Raw genomic sequence first — 6,694 nt, 5'->3', positions numbered from 1 at the left:
TCTGGAACCAGTCTGGAATCACTTGACTAGCACTAGAGAGGAAATCTGCCTGACAGACCCTTGCTGTCCCCAAAAGGAAGGTGATTTAGCCACAAAAAATCCACTCTGCTAGTAACTTCCTTGTCCTGCCCCCTTCTGCCTATGAAAGTCTTTCATTTTGTACAGCTCTTTTGAGCTCCTTTCTATCTGCTAGATGTGATCTGATTTGTGAATCGTTGAGTAAAGCCAATAAGATCTTTAAAATTTACTCAATTGAATTTTGGTTTTTTTAATGCAGAGGTTGAACATTTGCCTCCCAAACCTGAAACCAGAACTCATTTTATTTTATTTGCCAAAAATACCCCAGCTGGTCACAACTTTTTACTAGAGCTTAGCTCTGGGTGCTGCTTTTATCAAGCACAGCTCCTATCAACAAAGGAAAGAAGAAATTAACAAAGGAAAGGATAGAATGATTTCTTGGAAAGGAATGTGAAATAGTGAAATGTCCTTTGAAACAAAGGTGATTTTAAGATCACATACTACTTATTTGAAAACAATACTAATGTTTATTATAATTTGGTTAAGGACAGATTATAAGAACACTTAACAGAAAACTTAACCTTGAACTGAATTGAGATAAAAAGAAAATAAGAATAAACTGGTGTCAAATAGCCTTATTAGGAAAAGATAAGAAATGCGTGTTCACATCTTTGACAGATTTTGCTTTTTAACTATTCTAATAAACTGGCATTTGTTGGGGAAATATAATTAAAGATGAAATGTCTTCATGACGCAGAAAACGTCTCTACAAAGAGAATGAAAAAAAATTTTTTTTTATTGAATAAGCATTAAGCCAGAATGTGATGCACATCTCAGGCCATCTGCTAAAGATGGCAAAGACAGAAGGAAATCTTGCTCTCTTACGGCTGAGTGAGTGATCGCACCCGTGACATTCGGTAGGTTTTGCAATTTGAAGTCAGATGATAGTTGAAGTTAGGCCTGTCTTCTCCTAGCAAACTGGGAGGTAGGGCATGATCTTCCTTGATGATTACATTTCACAGAGATGGCTCCAGGTCCTCTGTCCTCCGGAAAACATTCCTGAGTCGTGAGACTGGCAAGAGGCTTATTTAGCCATTACAAAGATTTATATACATTTGAGAAAACAGAGAAAGAAATTCTGAAAGAAAAGGGAAAGGAAGGTTTGTTTCCTTGTTTCCAAAAGGAAGAATTAAGCCCCTTACCTGCCCTTACACATACTGTGGGGTGACTTCTCAATTCACTTGCTGTGTGTCAGATAACGGGGGGTAGGGGGGGTGGGGGGCAGTGGGGGGGTGTAATTCAGCAAATATCAGGTATGCAGTTTTTCCTTTTCTGCAAAACAGCAGAAGCATACTCTTTTTCTGATTGCCTAGGCTAGGGTTTTTTAACCATGGCACTACTAACATTTTGTGGCCAGATGATTCTATGTGGTTGGGACAGTCCTGTGCATTGTAGGATGTTTAACAGCATTCCTGGCCTCTTTATCCACTAGATGCCAGTAGGATAACCCCCTCCCCAACCTGTTGAGTGAGGAAAGTGCTAAGGAATAGGCTGAGAGAGACAGGAGCCCCTGCTTCTGCCCCACTCTCCTGACAAGGCTCAGGCAGGGGCCTACGTGACCAGACTCACAGAAATCCCAGATGTTGGGAAATGCTGAGGACAAAACCAGAGGTAAGGGAACATAACGGGACTGAGGAGACTACCTTGTTTGTCCTAAACGACAGCGATGGGATATCTCTATGACAGTGACAGTTGGACCACTGAAAGTTACCAAACATCAAACAAAAAGTAAACATGGTGCTTTCAGTGAGAGAGGCATCAAGAAGATTTAAGTTCCTTGGTCAGTTCTCAATAAAAGACTGCCACTCAAAGCCCTCAATGGCAACCCACTTGGGACCCATCTCACTCAAGAGAGCTTTTTTCTTTTATTTCTGTTCTCACCTGCACCTTGTAAACTTTCACTTCATTTCACCCTTTTGTGTCCATGAGATTCATTTTTGACTCCGTGAGACAGGAACCCAGTAACCCTGTAACACTACAGCAACTAATAATGTCTCAGTTATAATCAGATGCCCCCAGTGGAGTGAGGGTGGGAATCACCCTCTGTTGAAAAGTACTGGCTTCAACAAATGATTGGGGCTCCTGGGTGGCTCAGCCTGTTAAGCATCTGACTCTTGATTTCGGCTCGGGTCATGATCTGGGGTCGTGAGATCGAGCCCACCGTGGGCTCAGTGCTCAGAGGGGAGTGTGCTTAAGGTTCTCTTTTTCTCCCCACTTCTGCCCCTGTCCTCTCATCCCCCACCCTGGTTGGTGTTTATAGGCCTGTGAACAAAAGCTCTCTTTCTCTCTCAAAGCAAAACAAGGGACACGTGGGTGGCTCAGTCGGTTAAATGGCTGCCCTAGCCCAGGTCATGATCCCAGAGTCCCGCATCGGGCTCCCTGCTCAGTGGGGAACCTGCTGCTCCCCCTCCCTCTCAGAGCTATCCTGAAAAAGAGGAAGGAGGAATCCTTTTTTGGATGGTTTTGCCTAGCTGAGAGGATATGATCCTGCCGGCTGCCATCTGGCCACCATCATGGGGGAGCCTGATTGAGAATGGAGGCAATCTGGGGGGAAGAGAATTAGGGTAACAGGGGACAGTATCCTGAGGACACACTTTGAGCCCTGGCTCTAGCCAAGTCTGAAACCACTGCTTTTGAATCGTTTCTTACTGTGAGTCATGGAAGCTGGGGCTGGGAAGTTAGTGTGCAACTGGCACACTCAGCACACTCACACAGTACTCACACACTCTCCATGCACTCCTTTCTTCCCAAATGGATGGGGTGGAGGAGGGGGATGAGAGTCATGATATTAATCCTCTCTCTCTTTTTAGTTGCAAAAATTTTGCCTCAAAATATTTTTTTTTTATTTCTGTGGTGGTTTTAACATATTTCCACAAATACTTTGATACTTTGCTATCAAGCAAGTGGAGCTAAATTTGTCTCCCCTTAATTATGAACTAAGTAGACTTAGTGACTCACTTCTAGAGAGTAGAGGATGGACATGGAACTGTACTAACCACAATATCAAGATCTGCAGACACCACTTGAACTAAGGTGGTCAAAGGAAACATCTCCAACAATAATGAAGGACGGTACGTTGTTCTCCTGATATGATACGAGAAGGATATTGTACCACATGATATTTCTTCCAAAAATGGACTACCTCAGTGTAATCATGAGAAAACATGAGACAAACTAACATGTGGGGGCATTTTACAAAATAACTGACTGGTCTTCTTCAGGTCCAGGTCATGAAAACAAGAAACGACCGATAAACTGTTAGGAACCAAAGTGAACTAAGCAGGCATGATAACTAAATGCAATATAAATCTCAGTTCCTGGAACAGGAAAAAAAATATTGGAAATACATTATTGGAACATTTGGTGAAATTTAATAAAGTTTTGCTTCATTAATATTGTATCGGTATGAGTTTATTAATTTTCATAAATGGTTATTAACACATTGGGTTTTTTAAAGACTTTATTTATTTATTTGAGAGAAAGTGACAGAGAGGAAGAGTGGGGGGGGTGAGGAGGAGCAGAGAGAGACAGAGGAGTAGGCTCCCTGCTGAGCAAGGGGCTTGACATGGGACTTGACCCAGGGATCCATCCCAGAACCCCAGGATCATGACCTGAGCCACAGGAGGGTGCTTAGTTGACTGAGCCACCCAGGTGCCACTTAACATCTTCTTCTAATCTCCCTCAGCACTAATCTACTTTTGTCCTGAAGCTCCTCTCTCATCACTTTTGTTATGGTTTATTTATGAGAATGTCTTCTCTGCTACTAAGTTACATGTTTCTTAAGGGCCAGATCCCATCAGATTCATCTTTGTATCCTCTGCAGCATACATCAGGCCCTCAAAAGTACGGGTTACATGAGACAGCTTCAATGGGGACCACAATTAGTGATCTGTGTGTGTCTTAAATTGATGTCCTGATTTTTGTAGTAAGATTAGAGGGAGATTTTTAGCAGTGTTCAGATTCTGGGAATTGGGCTCATTTGTTCCCCCTTAATTGTTTGGAGTCCATCTCTCCTTTTTCTGTATTCTTCCCTGCTCATAGCTAGGGACACATGCCATGGCCTAACACCTCAATTATCCCTTTCTTTGCCAGACAATGGTTCCCAAGTTCCTGCTGTCTTCAAAACATCAGTGGATTCCCTGTTCCTGTAAAGAGTTTAAGGATGGAAGGCAATGGAAGGTCCCTGATGTTGCTGAGGAAGACCGAGCTGTGGCTGTTTATCAGAGAGAATGCAGTTTGGAAAACAGAATCTATCCTAGATAATTCAGTTGAGGGAATGTGATGTAGGCAACTGCTTACAAAGTGTTGAAAGAGTTGAAAAGTCAAAGAAAGGATGGAGGAGGGACGCCTGGGTGGTTCAGCAGTTGAGCATCTGCCTTCAGCTCAGGTGGTGGTCCTGGAGTCCCAGGGTTGAGTCCTGTATCAGGCTCCCCATAGGGAGCCTGCTTCTCTCTCTGCCTGTGTCTCTGCCTCTCTCTCTTTGTGCCTTGCATGAATAAATATATCTTTAAAAAAAAAAAAAAGAAAGGATGGAGGAGAAAGAAGGGAGGAACAAGCCATATATTAGCAATAGCAGAAAGCTGCCATTAGGGAGAAGATGGTACCAAGAGGCTGGAAGCCAGAGCTACTATCATCTGGGCGAACTGTAGGGGCCAAGGGCAGGCCACCCCAAGATAGACTACTTTAACATAAAGATTATTTTTAGTTAAAAGCAATCAAGACCCAGCCAATTCAGGAAAAGCTTTTTACCACCCCAATCCCCAAATAACTGCCTAAAAAGAATTTAGATAGAGGACCTGCTTCAGGTATAGAGCTTTCACCATAGACAACTATATATACTCTGAACTAATCATGGTAGACAGTGAGGAACCTAGCAAGGCCTGTTGGATCAAAATCCTCTATGTCCCATTGTTTCTGAGTGGCCCAGCAAACATTTGTTTACTAAACATTTACTTTTTTCATTCTTCCTGAAGATTGCATTTCTTCCCTTTAAGGAAAGACTCAGACCCCTGTCCCTTTCTGCTTCGTTCAGAATGACATGTACACTTCATGTTGCCTGACTGTCTTTGGAGTTTCCATGTCTATGTAGATTCTCTGTGTTTATACTATTACATTTGATTTGTTTCTTCTGCTAATCTGTTTCATGTCAATTTGATTCTTAGTTTGGCTAGAAGGACCATGAATGGGGTATGAGGTCTTGCTCCCTGACAAAACTACCCACACTGCCAGAGGAGCTGAGACTGAGGAGGGGCTACCTGACAGAAGCTGGAACTTTGGGGGAACCATGGCCAGAGATGCTGTCCAACCTCCTACCGGTGCCTCTTATTGGAGAAATTGGGGAAGAAAAACTTTTCCTCTATCCTCTCAGGTTGAATAACGGGGGCCCTGAGAATTTAATTGACAAAAAGCAGATTAACAAAAGAAAAGGCAGAGTTAGTGTGTGCAATTAGTTTACACGCCAGAATGTTCTGATGAGTAACTCAAAGGGGAGGTTAGAATTTGGGAGTTTATATACCTAAGTTAGTAAGGGAGGGGGAGGCTGAAGAAAAGGCTTCTACTGGAACAAATAGGCTTCTTTAAGAAAGACAAATGGGTTTTAGGAGAACAAATAAGAGATAAGAAAATGTGTGGTGATGTCTGTTTATACGGGTGCAGGTGGTCTTTCTGCCATGACATTCCCCTAGAGAGGGGAAATATGGTGGGCTTACTCTTGCTCTCTCCTGGGAACAGACTCACCCCTAGAGGGAATTTATGTAAATTAAATTTCTCAGAAGTTTCTCCTTTTATTTTAAAAAAGATTTTATTTATTTATTTATTTATTTATTTGACAGAAAGTATAAGCAGGGAGAGGGGCAGAGGCAGAGGGAGAAGCAGACTCCCCACTGAGCAGGGAGCCCTGACACAGGGCTCGATCCCAGGACCTTGAGATCATAACCTGAACCAGAGGAAGACGCCCAATCAACTGAGCCACCCAGGCACCCCAGAATTTTCTCCTTTTAGTCAGGTAAGAGAAGTTCTGAGGGGGCTTCTTATGATATCTGTTGAATCAAATATCTTCAAGTTAAGATAATCTTTATACCAACTCTGGGGTTCCAGAGGAAGGCAGTTTCAGGATACGCCACCTGCAAATATGTCACGTAGCATATTGAATATTCTAAGCTGAAGGAGTTTGAGAAAACAGAAGCGGGAAGGTCACTGAGCCCTTCTTCCAAAATAGGTATTAAAACCCCCATGTGAGAAGTACTCTCCCTTTACCCCAGGAAAGGAACACCCTTATCTCTAAAGACAAAGGGACATGGGGAAGTATCTGAACAAACAAGCCTTACTAAGTTTCTCTACTATACTTATCCCATACTCTTTTACTTGTTACATTTCTATACAACTGCCCACTCTTCATTAAACCATAAAAATACTCAGGTTTAACTGTTTCTTTGGCATTACATAAAACCTATATTAAATAAATTTGTGGGGGGATCCTTGGGTGGCTCAGTGGTTTAGCGCCTGCCTTTGGCCCAGGGCGCGATCCTGGAGTCCCAGGATCGAGTCCCACGTCGGGCTCCCGGCATGGAGCCTGCTTCCCCCTCCTCCTGTGTCTCTGCCTCTCTCTCTCTTTCTC

The sequence above is a fragment of the Nyctereutes procyonoides genome, unplaced genomic scaffold, assembly GCF_905146905.1.
Source record: "Nyctereutes procyonoides isolate TBG_1078 unplaced genomic scaffold, NYPRO_anot_genome, whole genome shotgun sequence".
NCBI classification, from domain to species: domain Eukaryota; kingdom Metazoa; phylum Chordata; class Mammalia; order Carnivora; family Canidae; genus Nyctereutes; species Nyctereutes procyonoides.
This window is presented reverse-complemented; position numbering follows the sequence as displayed.